Below are 17,706 nucleotides of genomic sequence, written 5' to 3'. Positions count from 1 at the left end.
ATTTATCCTCTTAGCACCTCTGTAATTATCTCTCTTGTAACAGATGAGAAACAGAAGAACATGGAGGTTTTGCAATTTGAGCTGAGCCGTGCAGGAGCTCTTTGGCAGAAGAGGCAGCCTCCTGAGGGGTGAGTAATATTCTTTTGACAATCCCATTAGACTTCTGTTTGTATCCTTACATACCTAGATACAAGCCAAAAATCAAGCCCAAAGCATCTTGCACAAAGCGAAATCACTCTCTGAACCTGACTCTTCTGGAACCAATGGAGGCTTTCACTGCTCTCCTTCCCGCTCTTCATCACAATTCCCAAAGGTGAGACCTGCAAAGCAGTTCCGCTCCGTTTCAGTTTGAAGGATCAAGTTTTATTTACGCAAGCAATATAAACATAATTTTAGCCTGACAGATACATAGAAAATTCAGAACAGCTGCAGCCATTGGGTGAAGCGTCCTGCAGAATAGTAGAGTGCAAAGGCACGGGGAGCACTCGTAGTTGTATTTTAACCAGTGCCACCAGCAAAGTGAATCAGATGGCACTTGGTGTCAAATATAGGCTTATGGTCAGCCCTGTTAGCTAACTAAATCAATGAGAACTTTACCACAAACCCGAATATAGTTTTAAACCCTGAATCAGCAGGAATAGTTGAGCATAAGAAGCGCTGGATGGCCAGGCAAATTGACTGGGTAGTGGGCTACAGGGGAGGCACACGCTTAGCTGGATGGAGGGCTCCCTGTAAAACCAAGCGGAGCAGTGGAAATCAGATCAGCAGGACGAAGTCTGGCTGATAAACATTCTTCCTGGCATGTGAGTCAGCGGCAGGTTAATTAGGCATAGTTAGGCAGAGAGCAGTGGTTATTATAGAAGAGGCTTTAATTGACGGGATCATTCTCAGCACAATAATATCAATTAGCAATTGCGATCAGGATCGTGAAGGCAGGTGGAGCCCTTTCTGTCAAGCTATTTTTATAAGGAATTAGCCTGTATAAACACTCATTGTGAAAACATTGTCCTTGTCAGGTGTAGTAACTGCCCTGGCACATAGCATCTCTACTCACAATGGAAAGATAATTAAAGACGCATTTGCACACTACTGTGGTTCTCCCAGATGCTAATTGTGTCACCGGAAGATCTAAACAATTATTAGGAAAACACTGGGTGAGTGTTAATAGTTATTTCCAAAATACAGACAATAAATAGAAAATGCTGTGAGTGTTGAGCCAGCCTTGGAAAAAGCTAGAGGAAAAACTGTATTTCTGAAGCGAACATGGAAATTTGAAGTGGGAGTTAGGTGCCTAAACATCTTGGAGGAACTTAGATCCTGAGCATACTGAGGCCAAATCCCGCCCTACCCTACCAATAATTTCATATTTTACAGCCTTCACATTTTCCTCATATGTATGTTGTTCTTAGAAGCCCATATGAGGAGGGCCAAATCCTGAAGGTATTACTTAAAGGAAATTTCTATTCATGTTGCTGAATATTCACTACTGATAATCCTAGTAATAATTCTCATGAAAAACTGCGTGATGTTCCATATTGCGTTTTATTATGTGTAGCACATATATTGTATAACTATATTACAGGTCTACATTGCATACCTGTAATATTATGTTCTGGTAATTAAACCAATTAAAGTGCAGTTATGAGCTCATTAAACCCAAGAAATGATATGTCAACCAATTCAGTTTTTATCTAGATAAAATCTTATCAAAGCCAAGTGATTCAGTCCTTAAAACCAAGTGTTCTTACATCTGTGTCTCCATTTATGATGCATAGATTAAAATGATACAGAAAATGCCTGTGTAGACATTATGTGACCTGCATGCACGGTTCCTATCATGGAGAAAACTGCTGCTGGATATTTTTACCTCTTTGGCTCCCATGATACATCTGAGTGGGATATTCTGTTACAATCTTAACATTTTAAATATTTAATAATATCACACAATTCTTTTTGGATCTGACATAAGCAATACATAACCCTCTGCTGGGTGTGTAGGTTTTGCACGTTGTTCCTCAGAGGACACCGGAATGACTGAGATGTGCCAAGCTGTCCTGCTGTGCTTGGATCCCGTTTTCCCCGGTGCTGCAGTACCTAACCTGGTCCTTGCAGAGCTGGAGCATCCAGCTCTCCCTCTCGGCTCTTACGGGCTGAGAGATGATCCTGAATTACCTCTTTTCAGGTCACCTAGGACTAGTGCCTGCCTGCCTCTAGCAGAACGTTATACTCTAGAATAAATATACTTGGGGCAGAAATCTTCATCCTGCTCAAGTTCTCCCACGGCTGTTACAGCAGGGACAAGATTTTGGGCAAATCCTCATTGCCATCCCCATCAGTTGCTGGGAGTGTGTTTCCTGGGGCTGAGCAACGGCAGTTCTGAGCTTTGCGCCTCGCGTTAAGGAGAGGCACTTGGTACAGCCCCGCCGACAATCAGCAGAGGCTGCAGAAGGCAGAATGCAAATTATGCAGAGAGGCAGGCAGCAGAGGAATGGCTGTGACACAGGATTCGTTCAGCTAGGTTCTGGTTCTCACACCGACAATGTGTCTCACCCGATGTTCTGTGCTTTGTTCTGTGTCTGTGTTGGTCAGATATATCTCAGGCTCCGAAGGGCAAGGACTGCCTTCACACACTGTCAGCGCAGCATCTGAACAGTCGTCACGCCTGATCTTGGCTACCGTCTCTGTGAAGGGCTCTAACGTAAGCCGTAACAATACTAACATTGGCAGCAGCATCGGTACTGTTAATGAAAGACTGGTGATAGTTGCTTTTTAATATGGTTCAGAAAAGCCCTACGCTTCAGGTTCGGCTCATCCAGATCAGAGAAGCTGGTTATATTCATGTTGTTGTTCTGGTAGGAGGAGAGTGTTCATGCCCAGAGATGGAGAGCATGAGGAGAAAAGAGAATTCTGGAATGATTTTTCTACTGTGCCTAGCACGATTATAATCAGAAAAAGGTAGGAGGGAGCGGGGAAAATGTGGATGATGTTATTACCAAAATGAAAGAATTTGAATACAATCATAGCAGTTAGGGAAATGTGTTTTTAAAGACCTTGAGAGAGGTCATAATGAAAGTTTACTTTGTAGATCTAATCATAGTTTACAAGACCATATGCCAGTTCCCAGTGGTGTCCACAGTGAACAGCAGGACACCAGTAACTTTCCAGATGTGGCTTTTCCCCTAGAAGGAGAACAAAACCAGTTGAGAACTGGAGTAGCCCAGCACTGGGGGAGCCTCTGAACTCCTCTGCAACTCTTGACTGGGATGCCCTCATGTTTGGTTGTTGCCTGGTAGCATTGGCAAAAATTCTTCTACGGTACGACTGAGCCCACAAGAGAAAAGGAGAAACTTTGAGAGGGATCATAGGATCCAATTTTATGGAAAGGTCTTCATAAAACAGGGCTGAAGCATACGTACCATAACATCTGTCCTAGATACCTGATGGGTATTTGGGGCCACATCGGTAGTGGGGGAGAGGGAGAGGACATTGGTTGCCAACAGGGCATTACTACCTTGTGGAACATGCTAGTGCCGAGAAGATCACGCTCTCAACTTCTGCCCTGAACTTCCTGTACCTTCTTCAGATGCTTGCCTGTTTGGCCCCCTTTGGTCAGATCCTTCTGTCATCCACCCTTGGGTCTCAGCACTGCCCCAGTCACCCTGCAGCGCAAGCGCGCTCCGGGTCGGGGCGTACCAGCAATGGGAGAGTTTGCAAGGGACTATGTGGAATCACCAGTTCTGGTTTTGTTTAGAGGAGTTGTGGTTGCAGATGCCTTTCTTTCGGAGGAGTGGGCTTGGAAAAGATTGTGATGAAGGTGAAGAAATGACATTTAACAGGAATCTGTAGAATCATGTGATCTCTTCTGGAGGTTGTTCTTGCAGCCTAAAGCCCTTGCTCCACGTTGCTCTTACCTCTCTCTTGTGCGCTTTGTCCCCTGCTTTGTGGTTGGCATTAGCTTGGGGAAAGGAATTGTCACAGTCTGTTGAGGACACGGCGGTTTCTGATGTTACCTGTAACCGATTCATAGCTCGCTTTGGAAGATTAGGGAATGGACTGAGATCCACCAGAAAAAGCCAAGTGTCTGCACAGTCTCTTGCACCACGTGGGCTCTAGCTGAGGGCTAGGCATGGCTTGCACCGCAGTTGCAGTGAGCGTATTGTCGTTTCCACAGAAAAAACGGAGATCGTGATAGCCAGATCTTTACGTGGGAGGAAGGAGTGGAGTTTCCTAATGAGCTGGAGCTGGAAGGAGGAAATTTTAGTCAGCGACACCGACTATTCATCTCGGAGCAATGACGCATCAGAAGACACCGAGGCCTCGCTTGGCTTAGCCAAATGAGCGCTGCCTGCCCTCGGTGCGAGCACGACAGGAGCTGCTGAGTCAAAGGAGAGAGCGGCTCCAGCCAGGGCTGTGCTGAGGAGTGTGCTGCTGTACACGTTACTAAGGGTTGGTTGAGAGACTTGGAGAAGAAAAGGAAAAAGCCCTCATGGGAGATGGTCTATTTTTAATGAGCCCAAACCTCTTCCACAAATTAAGTGAAATATTTTAAAAGGAAACAATATTACTTCGGTTTTATTTGTTTCAGCTACTTAGTTACAGCTCCACGTGGACACAATTAATGGAGGAAATAGAGTATTTTATAAGCCCAGGACTCTGAGATAGATATTTTGTGACCATGTGAAATTCTTTGCCCTAATCACCACACATTCCTTGGGAGAAGGCTGTATATTGCTGAAGATTATTAGCCTTGGTTCCAAAAGTGTCGTGTCTAGTCACTGAATGGCAAAGGTCAAAAATTGTCATGGTGTTAGTCTGACAAAGTTTACTCCCCATTTTTCATTAAAGTCCCTGCTGTCCATCTTTGGCTCAGGTCTGTTCTAATTCTGTTCAAAGTATTCCCCAGCAAGAAAGAGAGAAATGACCTTTCCACTGGAACTATTTTTATTTCCCAGATCCCTTTCAGACTCCCTCTGTGACTTCATGTAAATCACTTGGACGTTCGGTGCCTCATTTCTCCATTTTTTTAAATAGAAAGAATATAATTCCTCTTTCATTTGCCCGTTTACATAATGAATTTTTCAGGACAATGAATCATCTTATTTGGGTGGTATTTAACACCAAGCCATCTCATCCTTGCTGGTTAAAGAAGAACAGATCGAGGTAAAACCTGGTGATGAATGTTGTCTAGATGAAAAGTTTCATTTGCACCTTGCCCTGCTTTCTTCATGATGGGAAACAATGAAGAAGTCACCCATAGAAAAAAATAATGTTTTTTCATTCTTCTGGGACTGCCTTAGAGATCAGAGACAGCACCCATAAAATACCAGGTCTGGGCTTTCTGGCAGGACCAAGTGTGACGGCAGGGTGCGATTTCTGGATTTCTGAACGGAGGCAATTGATCGGTTCCTCAAATGATACGGGTCCATATGCCTCATTAACCAGCTATCCGCTTCTCGCAGGCATGCCTAAGTAGTCTCCTTTTTCGTTCTCATATCAGCGCTGCTGAGAAGATTTCATTGCAACAGGCTATTACGTGGAGGTAAACATCTCCTCGGTGCAGTAATCTGTGCAAATATCCTGACAGCTAAGCACAGCAGTGGAGTAAACAAACAACCCCAGCGCCCCTTCCCCTCCACCACGCCAATAAACGGAGTTTACTGTACACAGCGCTCTTCGGGGCTGTGCAGGGATGGTGTGAATCCATTAGTAGGGCAAGGGTGAGTGACTTCTGACTTCAGCAACCCTTAAAGTTAATCCAGCATTGTAGGGGCAGAATTAAATGTGATGAGCTCAGAAAGTGTGATAAAACCAGATTTAAGTGCACAGCTGGGCAGCAACCTATAAAGGCAGAATTTAAAACCGTAATAAAAACTTTGTAATCTAATTACAACGGTAAAGTTAAAGGTGAGGTATTTGCAGCATGATTCACATGCACCACAGCTAACCTCTGACATCTTGAATATATTACGTGGTTTCTTCACTACAGGAGTAATTTTTGAGTTGCTTTCTCACACTACATGGTTTCGTACTTTTTATTCTCCTGCACTGTCTTCAGTGGTTACAGGGCAGGACAGAACTGTGGATCACCACTTTGCAAAGCATCTACTTTGCTGTGCTTCTTGCTGGAGGTGTCCCAGGCCTGCCGGCTCCTCCCCATGCTCTGGGCGCTCGGCACCCAGGCACGGAGGCAGGGGTTGCAGCAGGTGCACGATGCCTCCAAAAAATCGCAGCTCCTAAGAGAGTCTGAGGAGAAACCACAGCAAGAGCAGGTATGTCTCAAGCTGGTTTTAGCCCGGCTAGTCTTAACACCAGCGGAAGGGAGAAGGTGGCAAAGCAGGTTATAGCTTGGGTGCAGGATATGGTCCCAGGCAGCCAGCTCCCGTTGAAGCCCATGTCATCATGTCGTTGTTGCAATTGGCCCCTAATTAACACCACCTCAGATACACAGTCATCTCTGATTTCGGTGCTGGCTAGTCCAAAACCCAAAGTGATGGGAAAAACCAGCACCATGAATCCTGCCTGGTTTTCCTTCACCCCTGCCGGTGGGCAGGGCTTGTTTTGCCCAGCAAGTTTCGTTCAGAGCGCTCTCGCCAGGATGGACACTGTCAGTATGACAGTGACCTTAGATGCAAGTCTAACATCTTTCAGCAGGAAGACCGCAGCAGCGTTAAACACTAAAACAGAAGTCTCTTTCCTGGGTTGCATTAAGCGTTGTCCAGCATTCCGGGAGCGCTGCCTGTGTGGCAGGTTGTAGTGGTGGGCTTTAAACAAGTTTGCTCCAGCGTAACAGCTGGGCAGTTGCTCTAGGAAAGGCAGCTGGGGTGATCACTTTCCTCAGCCAGCCTATGTCAACACGATGATACTGTGTTTCAGAACCTGTCCTTTTTTTTCCCTTTTTGTCAGCTCGGAGGGGAACAGCAGAGCCATTAAGGGCACCCTGTGCAGGGCTCAGTGATACTCTGTCTCGTGCAATGAGGAGAGTGCGAGTGCCATTAGCTAAAATGGATGATGGATATCAGCAGTGGGTGAGAAAGAGGTGTGGGGTGCGCTTGGAAAGGAGCTACCTAAAGTTTCCAAGGGCAGCATACATTTGTGATCGGAGACCTATCTCAATATCGTTTAGAAAGACAGAAAGCTGCTTTTTTATTTTAGAGGGGAAAAGATGTCTTGTGTATGTCTTGAGGTGCCATATACGCTTACGCTATTCCTGAGTTAACTTCATTCCTTCTCTTCGTGCAGCTGTACAACAGCTACGCTAATATAGAGCCCTGCACAGGAGACAACAGCTTTTAAAATGCAATCAGGGACTACCAGAAAACACCACAACAAACGCCCAAAACATGGGAAGGAGCCCACCAGCTGCAGGATGCCAGCGTGAGGATCAAAAGAGCAACATCCCAGGTACAAACAAGGTAAGATCCCATTGAGCCCAGGCCAGCAGCCACCCACTACGACCTCCAGTGGGTTTAGAAATCCCATCCCGTGCAGCAGCTCCTACATGCTTGAGCTCACCGTAAGGCAGAGGGAGTAAGGGAGCATTTAACACCCTCAGTCTGCAAGGCACAGACAGGAGGTGGTAAATACCTTGATAAGGAAACTGGAGTGAAAATACCAGCTGTAGGCAATCCAGATTTTATCAGGGCAGCATGCAGGAATGAGTAACTACCTGACATGTAGATGTGCCTGTGTGCAGTGCCAGCAGCTTGCCAGTCCGCACATCTGGCCTCAGGCGTCAAGTTTGCATTTTCAAACCCATGTGATTTCAGGGTGCAGTTGAGGGGGTATTTTTGCATGGGATTCTCTTACGCAATGGTAGCGACCAAAATGAATCTGGAGCTCTGTGTGTGGAAGAATCTATAGATTTGACACTGGAGACTTGTTTTTCTGCTGTAAGAAGCCGCCTGGCTGCTCAACGAAGGCTATTGCTCTGCTTCGCAATGACACGCATTTCACAGCATGGAAATCCATGTGTGACAGGTTAAAAAAATGCCCTGGAATCCAAGGGCTCAGCAAAGTCATAAAGACATGAATATTGTGTATTCCTCAGTGAATGGATGGTGTCTCACAGACCATTGCTAATGCTGTCACTGTGGGACCTAGAGAAGACCTGTGCCTAGTCCCATCACAGTCTGCAATGCGAATCACAAATTTGGTGAGGGTGGTTGGAAACTGAAATGCTGTGAACTGGCACAATGTATATATTGATGTCTGAGAAGATATGAGGATGGTGGGGGAAGAACTCCAGGGAAGTAGTCATGCCACCAAGCCTGTCAGAGGTCAAGGAGCATCTGGATGATGCTCTTAGACATACAGTTTAGTTTTAGGTAGTCCTGGGAGGAGCAGGAAATTGGACTAGATGATCTGCATGGGTCCCTTGCAACTTGAGATATTCTATGATTTTGTGGTCTTGCACAGACAGTTTGGAGAATTATTGCTAGGTGTACTTCTCTGGCTCTGGACCCCCAGTATAAGGCTATGAAGCTGTCTGTTTGCTATTCTCTGGCTCGATGTTTGCTATTCTCAGACCTCGAACTCTGGCTGGCTAGGGAAGTCGTTGCCTAGGTTGTCATTCCTAGGTGGGAAATGTCTGTGCAGAGACCCTGTCCCTGCTCTGGCGATGCTCTTCAGGTGTCTGACAGGCTCTTGGAGCTTTCTGTTTGGTTTTTGCATTGATTCTTGACCAGGTTTACAATACAACAGAAGGCACAACCAGCCCTATCCTTGGTGGGAGGAGTAGGAAGAGCTTGGCAGCTTGAAGGCATGTCCTGAAACCTGAATAAGGAGAAAGGAAAGACTGTTACCTTGCTGAAATGATAAGGGGTTGGGACAGCACTCAGAACTATGCCACACCAGGGTCTCTTTCTGGGGGTGGTGCTTAGTGTGGCTAATGACAACCATAAGTAGGAAAAATATGGATGCTATTGGGGAGAGAGGCCCAGGAATGGATAAAGAATAAATTGGCTGTGCTGCATACGGAGAGGGCCAAACAGATGTTGGGCCTGATCCAGAGCCCATCGAGTTAACAGAAAGGCTCCCTTTGGTTTCATTGGACTCTGTCTCAGACCCATTACAGCTTCACAGGAAGCAGTGGAGACCAAGAGCAATAACTTGTGGTGACTGGAGTGGTGTGTGTTGCATAGGTGGGGGCTGTGAGGTTTTCATGGTGAAAACAGATGGGTCTTACAGATCCATCCCTTTGGCCTGGGTAACCCTCCTGCCCCACTTCCCCCACCTGATGGTAAGCAGTCTCATGTGGTTTTGGTCCTCTAGCCAATGTTTTGGCATGATTCTGCGCAGAAGTGCCCATCTGCCTTCTGTATTCCCCCTCCTACTCAAGGAGGTTCGGGTGTGATCTCACGGTGGCCCAGGATTTAGAAACCAGTGATCTGAGCCATCCACAGAGAAGGAAGAAATGAGGCCTGCTGAGAGCTGTCGGCTAGGGTGGGATTTTGTTGTGGACCAGCAAGAACAATAATGTAAAGCAGGTGTTTCTGCGATCGTGAGACATTTGTAAAACCGATGTCCAACAAGTCTCCCACTCGCATTCCCATCCACATGATATGGCAAGGTCTAACATGAAGGACCGCAAAGAGAAAACATCTCTCTGTGCTGGCTGGCGTATGACCCGCACTAGGGCCTCCCTCCCCTTCTGCTGTCTGTGCTTTTCTGTTTATTTAGGTGCGTGTCTTTGTTTCTGTTTTTATATTTAGCACAAGTAGAAAGGAAATGGAATTTCATACAGCTTAGAAGACTGGGAGCTCACCATGCTTTGGAGCATGGGCCATTATTTGTCCTCACGCCGCAGGTGCAAGTGCTCACAGGCCAGATTATCCACTAGTATAAACTGCCCCAGCCTCTGTGAGAGCCCCCTGCTTTTAGCCACTCCATTTGAGGAGGTTTGTGATATCCAGAGGTGCAGACACAGGCCATACTCAGGCTAAGCCGGTCTCATGTTTAGGAGTGAGACCTTGACGCTGAGCAGCACCTGTTTTCTCCTTGTGATGGTATCAAGACGAACGGATTGACCATTGCACCCGAAGATGCACCAACAAACAGCAGATGCTGTTTAATTCAGGGCTCTGAATTTATTGGAAATACAATTTGGGGAATAGTTTTGTGTAGTCTAATTTAGGCCAGCTTGGGGAGAGGCAAGGAAGGAACTTACAAGGGTAATTTCAAGGCTTTTCTCAGGACTGCCCCTGCCCAAACACGGAGAGCTTTGTTCTCTCTCTTTCTGTTAATGAGGGAAATCCTCACAGTGGCGTGGGATTGACTTTAGTATTGCTGAAGGAGAAAACTTTGTCTTTCTCCTGTGAGAAACTCTTCTCTGAAAGAGGCTAACGGTTCACAAAGCTAGTGTAAACTAGCAGATTTTGCTCAGCATCAGGACCACTGTACTGATTTATTTCACCTGAAGACCTATTCCAGTTTCCCTTGACATCACATCAAGCTCCTCACAATCCACCTCTGGATTTCCAGTCATCCATCAGCAAAGGAGTCACTCTTCAATCTTTTGTAAAAACCTGTCAATCTCACTCCCTTTTTCCAGCTGTATTCATACCCACTTGCTTCCCCTTTGCAGGTATTCCCTTATCCACGCTGGAATTAACGTGTACACACTACAACAGTGCCCATCATGGCTCAAGCTGAGCTTGAGTTTAGGTACTTCACAGGTTTAAGTCATGACCCTACAACACTCAATCTCCAAAAGATGATCTCTTGCTTTTATTGACAACAATGCACTTACAGTCCAGTTTAAAAGAAGCTGATCCTGAAAGAAGCTGTTGAACTTTTTGTGTGAGGTAAGGGTCAGTTCATGGCTGGATGCATTGCCTGGCAGGAAGGTTGTGTGGCAGCTTGGCAATCATACCATGACGCAGCTGAAGGAGAACACCCGAACCCTGTCTTCTATTTACATTTGGGTGGTGGATGGGTGGCGTCATTACTCCAGTTTTTGGCTCGTATCTGTCCACTTGGATGTGAATGTAAACTGCTGCAATTATATCTTAATTGTGTCCCGCTATTGGAAATGATTAGTCTGTTCGTTTTCCATAAATACTGGCTGGCCAGCTTTGCCTGGCAGCGGCTGGGAATTGTCATGGCAGATATGAAAGCTCAGAGAATATGGGGAATCGTAACTTCACGTGACTTACGGTGTTTCTCAGGTGGCAAACTCTATGCTATTGGATTTCGTCCTGAACAGGGTGCCAGAGGAGAAATGTCAGCTTTAAGACTGGGGTTTAGGCAGCGATAGAGAAAGCACGGGTCTTTCAAAGCATAGGCAGTCTCACATTGCTGTTTCAGTCAGGAAGTGAGTTTCTTATTAAAATAAGCTCCATTCTATGGGGGAACTTTTAAATTTCAGATGAAAGTTCAAAAATATCCAGGCTTTCAAATTCACTAGCACTTCCCACTCCTACCTCTCCACCATGGCAGCCTTTGCCCTTCCGTACTGACCAGTTCCGGCAGGCAGAACAGAATGTAAAAAGTAGCAGCATATTAACTTCAGGGCTATGTATTCTACAAGTGAGCTCTAATTCCAAATGGCACTGATGCCAACCTTTTTTTTTCCCCAGGACTCAGGCATACAACACACTTTCCTCTACTGGAGCTCATCATTCCATAACTCTAGAAATTGCAATATAAACCTTGGCTACTATGCACACTTCAACTTGAAAACACAGCAGCAATCTGGGATTTTAATTCCAGCAAATCTGAAAGTGGATTAGAAATAGGATCCAGCTGCATCTCTAATAGTCAAAAGAAAAATTAGCAGAACATTGGAGCTGAAATGAACTCTGTCTTTCTTTTAGCTTTTTTCCTCCCTCTTGCTTTAGAAGAGGAATTACATAGACCTAAAATGCCATAATTAAACTGTCATTTGTTCCTTACCTTGGTAGAAGCTTTGCCCAGCTGAACACATCTCAGTTTCCATCCTAAGCATTTACCTACAGCACAGGGTTGGGAGAGGGGGGCGGTTTATTACTTGTTTTAAGAAATTAGAAATCAGAGGCATGCACAGTCTGTCTGTTATAGTCTTCAGCGAGTGTGTTGCCAGGTTCTACAGGTTATACATCATTAGCGCACAGAGTGTCCAGGAGAGCCCAAAGCTTGTGCAGGTGTGTTGGCAAAGCTCGCACCACTTCCCTCCCTCCTCCCTCTCCGCTGCACTTCCAGCAAGCCGATACTTGAAACTCAATGTGGCAAAATCACAGAGAGCTCTCCTAAAGTTTGTTAGCTCGAAGCTCACCCAGCAGACGTGACTATGAGATGGTGTGTGGAACCTGGAAGGGACTCACTGGAAAAACAAAACCATTGAGTCAAAAGCTTAGTGTGTTTTTCCATGATTGTATGAAGAAAAAAAAAAAAAGTACATGTGTGTTTTTTTTAAACACTTTCAGATATTAGAAATTTAGTGAACACAGAGGCAGCTTTTTTTTTTTCTTTTCCCCTGCCCTTGAACTTTCGGAATGACTGTAGGGAATATATTCCAGCCTGTTTTCAATGACCCATTCATCTGGTGGTTTTATTGCAGCTTTTCCCAAAGGGAGGGAGCTTCATCGGATCTCTGCCCCTGGCATTAGCTGCCATTATTTGTGCATCCCACTCAGATAATCGATAAAGTGGGTGGCATCTGAAAATAATTATACACACAGCTCTTCCCCAGCTTCCAAGATGGAGACAGAAGCTGGGAAAGGAGCCTTTGCATATTCAGCACTTGTTAAAGGAATGAAATACAGTTCTCCGTGTTATTGTTGTATCCTGAAACCTGGGCATTCAGCAGCAGTTTCTTTTGACGTTGCGTAGCACTCTGGCCACACAGTACCTGATCACAAAGCTAATCATCTTTCCCATCTTTCCTGGATTTGCTAGAAAAGTTGTCCTGTCTGCTTGTACAGCGCGCCAAAGGGCAGGAACTGTCAGACGGGTTGCAAATATAATGGTGGTGTCTGTGGCCTCCCTTAGGGAGGAAGGATCTAGCTGAGTTCAGTACCCTCTTTTTTTCAGCGGACACCACCACAGTTGCATTTTTACAGCCAGATGTCCTGGCCCCAAGCTAGCATGTGGTGACAAGTGGGTGGCCTGTGCAAGGCATGGTATCTCTCTGTAGCATGGGATGAGTTTTTCCAGCCAAAATGATGTTCAAATACCCAGCTTAAGCAGCGAAGCTCTGTCTTTATACTGCTCGTGGCAAAGTCACCTTTAGATGTCCGTACGGCTGTCATTGCCTACTGAAGAACCTGATTCAGGTTCTCAGTCACCTGACGGAGTCCTACCAGTCAGGAAAGTATGTGAATCATCTCATATTAGAAGATATTTAATGACTGTTTTAGGAGGCTCGCTTCTTTAGTCTTCTTTTTTTGCAGTGGCTGAGATCAACCACTGGCATGAACCTGAGCGTTCCCGCTGCAGCCTACCTAAACAGCGGCGGCACCAGGCACCCGCGCAGGGCCTCTGAACTGAGCAGGTGGTAGAAAAAGGAGGGGCACAGATTTTGCCACGGCAAGTTGCAATTTTAGAGTAAGGCTTTGTCCTTGTACCCCTGTGGCTCTGGAGAAGCTGTGTGCAGCCCTGTCACAGTGGGGACTAGATCCTGGCTATGACCCTACTCGGGTTTTAATGGTCTGCCCTAGGAGTCTGCTCATGCGCTCCACTGAAGACAAGAGAGGTGAGGATGGAGCAGTGGTCTGACGCAGCGTGGCCATTCCCACAGATTTCGATATACCTCTCTCCCAAACTGCGGTGCTGGGAGGAATGCCATGGCTGTACGGCGGGGAAAAACCTGTGATGTCTGCAAGAGCTAGCAGCTGGGGGCATCCGGCAGCTGCCTCCCCAGGAATGAGCTAAGGACATCAAGCAACTCACTGCTCCCAGCTGCTGGGTGCCAGCAGGGCTATTTCACATATCCGGACAGCAATTACAGGGGAGCAATTATTTTTGGCCGCTACTACAGGGCCTCTGCTATCTCCTAATCTAGGCAGCAAGCAGAAGTGTTTGTTCATGGCCTGCTCCATTGTCCATCCCCAGCTTTTCTCCGTGGTAGTACATTGTTTGTGATGCTGTTTAAATCCTCCTGCCAGCCCCAACAATGCCTCGCGCAACCCCAGCGTGTTCAGGAGCTTCCAGGCTGCAGAAAAACCGATCCTGCTCAGCCCAGCTCTGTTTGTTGCAAAGTGTTTGCTTAGTGATTAACTCATGCACGGACATACACAGCCACAAATCTCTAGGTTGTCTCACAGCCTTTTCATTCAATTAAGTCTGTTGACTTAGTCTCATTTTGAGCAGTAACTGGATTTAGATAAGGCAGTGGAAACCAAAACATCAATTGTGTGATTTCTGGCCCAGCCGGTATGTTGATCTGAAGGGAATGTTTGTGCGGGCGATAACCGAGGTAGTGCAGTGATTAGGGCAAAGACTTCTATAAAGTAAAAACGCTCTGCATTAAGTACAAGCACTGGCCAGAGGAAGCAAAGGGAGCTGCTGCCTCCGCAATTCCCTCTTTGCCTCACTTGGTGTGCCGTGCTGTGAACGGCAGCCAGTGATGGAGAGGTGATGGTCTGTCTGAAGGAGCAATCATCGTTGGGGCAGGGCTGGGATCTCCCACTGTTGCTGGAGCCACACTGATGTAACCGTAACTGCTCCTCTGAAGCCCGCAAAGCTCTACAGGGATGGAGTCATTTGGGATTTAGCCAGTTACATTTTGTCAGCAATAGACCAAAGTTATTCTGGGATGATTTCTCCCCACAAGTTGTAGGGCATGAATCTACACTCAGTTCCCTAGCGGTTTGATTTGCCCAACATGAACCAGCCCTTGTTGCACACATCCCTGGGAAGAGGAGATGCAGGTGGCGCACCCTTGGCATCTCTGCTCCTTAGAATATAGGTGGCCTAGATGGAAAAATTCTCTATAGTACAATAGCTGATGTCTGCCTATATAGGCAAGATGAAAGAAAGCTCTTCTATTTCCAAGCATACCTGTTTGTGATGCACTCCTGTGTCTTTTACTGATTACACACTGTAGTCAGAAAACATATTTGGAAATACATGTTGTTACATATTTTTCAAAAGTGCATTTCAATGTATGAAATTTTTGGTCCCATTCTTTTCCAGAGAACTGTTAAGCTAATGGGGAGCATAGGGCGTTCCTGACATGCTCCAAGTCTTCAGCAAGAAGCATGGAAGAAGAGTGCAGAAAAAGACATGTAAGAAGACACATGAGATAAGGTACACCCTTGGAAGGTAGCGTATGTACTACTGACTTTCTCTTTTTTTCTCATAGTAGTGAGGGTTTCTTCCTCAAATTATCCTTTGTTTCCTTCTGACATAAATCTGTGATAAAGGAGATTGTTCTAGCTTGTTCCAGTTTGAGAAGTCCTGATGGACACTGAAAGGAGACAAATATATTCTTGGTGGTTCTCAAACAATGGGCTGCACGCAGCCTCAGCACGGGAGGAAGAGGGGAATGTGTTCTTTCAAAGGACTTTTCTTCCCAGTTCCTCCCCCCCTGTTTGTTTCCCCTTTGGGCCATGCAGCACTGTTTGTAGAGGTGACACTGGAAGCAATGTAAAACCCGTGTTTATTGTGAACAGTGTTGTGCCCACATGCCTCCCGTGGAGTGGCGATGGGGAGGAGGTGCTAAGCACCTCCAAACATTGAGCCGATACTTCACATCATCGCTCCTGGTTTGGAACTGGAATCACACCAGCCAGCCTAAGTAGTAACACGCTGCTATGGGCACTTACAGTCCTGCTTCTTAAATGACCTACTTATATGAAGCACACTGGCGCAGGGGGAGCGCATGTTTTAGTGTGCTCAGAGTCAGTATTTCCGTCAGTGACTTGGATGGTGGAGTGCTTTCAGCTTTCTTGTACCAGGACGTTGCAGAAGTGGTGCAAGTACAGCATGCACTGGAGACTCGCCCCCTTGCTCGCCACGCAGACACCCTCAGCCCATGGCTGTCACAGTTGCTGCTGTTGGAAGCAGAGCAAGCATGTTAAAATCTGCTTCCTTTGGGCTGCCGAAGGCAGTAGCTACCGTGCTCCTGCCACCCCACGATGCAGCTGAGCACACAGCAGCAGAGCTGTGCCCAGCACGGGGCTCTGCCCCGGCACGGCGGGTTAGCGCAACAGCATGCAGCTCCTGGGACCAGAGCAAGTGGCTGCGCGCGTGTGTACGCACACACACACAAACACTTAATTGTTGGCAACTTAACATATATTAAACATCTTCTGGTAGCGATGAAAGATGGCATCCTCCCAGAGTTTTGCATACCTGTGAGCTAATCGGCCCTTTGTGTGAAAGCGTAGGTGGGGACTCTTCTAACAATACGAAGTTGATTAGCTCATCATCTTGGCTTTAGGGGCATACTGATGTGCCCATCCTGCTTTCAGAGCTATGAATAATCCGGCTTCGCTGCTGTCCTCTTATTAAAAAAAAAAAGGAGAGAGTGTAGTTTCAGGGCTTGGTACTCAAGCCTGTTTCTCAGTACAGGTGATGAGTGGGTATTTGCCGGTTATTCACTGGTATCACTCTTGGCTTCAGGTCTCCTTCGGACAGCTGTCAGCATCAGGAATTATACCTGCCTGACAGAAATAATTGCTGTTTTTCAACTATTGATTGAAATAACGTCCTTGAAGATTAGGCACACGTCAAAGCAAGAGGGCCATCAACAGAAGTCTGTGCTGGTCACAGTTCATTTAAATCTCTGTGAACTGTTTTGGATGGTGGAGCAGACAGGGCTCTTCTGGTAGGTTAGAACAAGAAAACAGGCTGGGAGACTCCCATTTTGGGAGAGGAGGAGGATTGATTTAAAATGTTCTGAATAAACTTTAGAAATAGACTTAGATGAAAAAGAAAATGCATAATTAAAATACACATAAGAAACCAGGTCATGGTCCTGACAATATGCTAGGGGAGCTGGTAGAGGACAAGCTCAAATCGAAGTCTACCAGGTTATGGTGTGCCCAGAAAGATTCCTGTTATTAGAAGTATTAAGAGCACCCTTTGTGTGGAATTCATTCTGCTGCTGGAGAGGCCCAGACCACCACTCTGCACTCTATACTTCAAATAAAGATGTAAATACAGGAGGAAGTCTGGAGGAGAGCACCAGGACTGATAAGAGGTTTCAAAAAACATTGACCTGTGTGGAATTTTTTTTAATTGGATTTGTTTAGTCTAGAAAAGACTGAGAACAGCTATGAGAGAATTCACATGTGAAGACAGTAGCTAAAAGGGGTATGGTAAAAGGGTACAGTGACCACTGGGTCTACTTGCATGGGAAAGGACAAGATCTAGTTGGCTTTATTTGCAGCAAAACAGAGGAGGTGAGAGTTTAGGAGAACTCTTTCCGTAATGAGAGGGAAATGCTGGAACTGAGGGTGCAGAGAGGCTTTGGGATCTCTAGCTCTGGGAGCTTCCAAGAGTTTAAACTAATGTAGAACAGGAGTGGCGTAGGCACAGGAAGATGCAGGAGGGTCTCTGCATATCTATGTGTGCTTGCTTAAATCCATTCTTCGGGGTTTATTGCTTCGGTGGCAGTAGCAAAAGGCATCTTGGACACAAGTTTGGTTGCTAAAATGGAAAAAATGCTGATAGGTGGGTACATTTGCACAGAGAATGTTGATAAGACAGGAAAAATGATATTGTCAGAAACAAGCCAGAAGTTTTAGATGTTATGCTTCAGAAAAGTATATTTATGGAAAATGG

At 46.0% G+C, this 17,706-nt stretch overlaps 1 long non-coding RNA gene across 2 annotated transcripts in view; it reads left to right on the top strand.

The window, feature by feature from the left end:
• The window catches only part of LOC121096437, a 366,656-nt gene that overhangs the window by 321,176 nt on the left and 27,774 nt on the right, over positions 1–17,706 (top strand). For both annotated transcript variants that reach the window (XR_005830502.1, XR_005830503.1), the window contains 2 exons: positions 44–7,412; positions 15,112–15,225. This is a non-coding gene — a long non-coding RNA (uncharacterized LOC121096437). The remainder of the gene's footprint in view (positions 1–43; positions 7,413–15,111; positions 15,226–17,706) is intronic.

Source organism: Falco naumanni, chromosome 12 (genome assembly GCF_017639655.2).
Source record: "Falco naumanni isolate bFalNau1 chromosome 12, bFalNau1.pat, whole genome shotgun sequence".
NCBI lineage: Eukaryota > Metazoa > Chordata > Aves > Falconiformes > Falconidae > Falco > Falco naumanni.
This window is presented reverse-complemented; position numbering and strand designations above follow the sequence as displayed.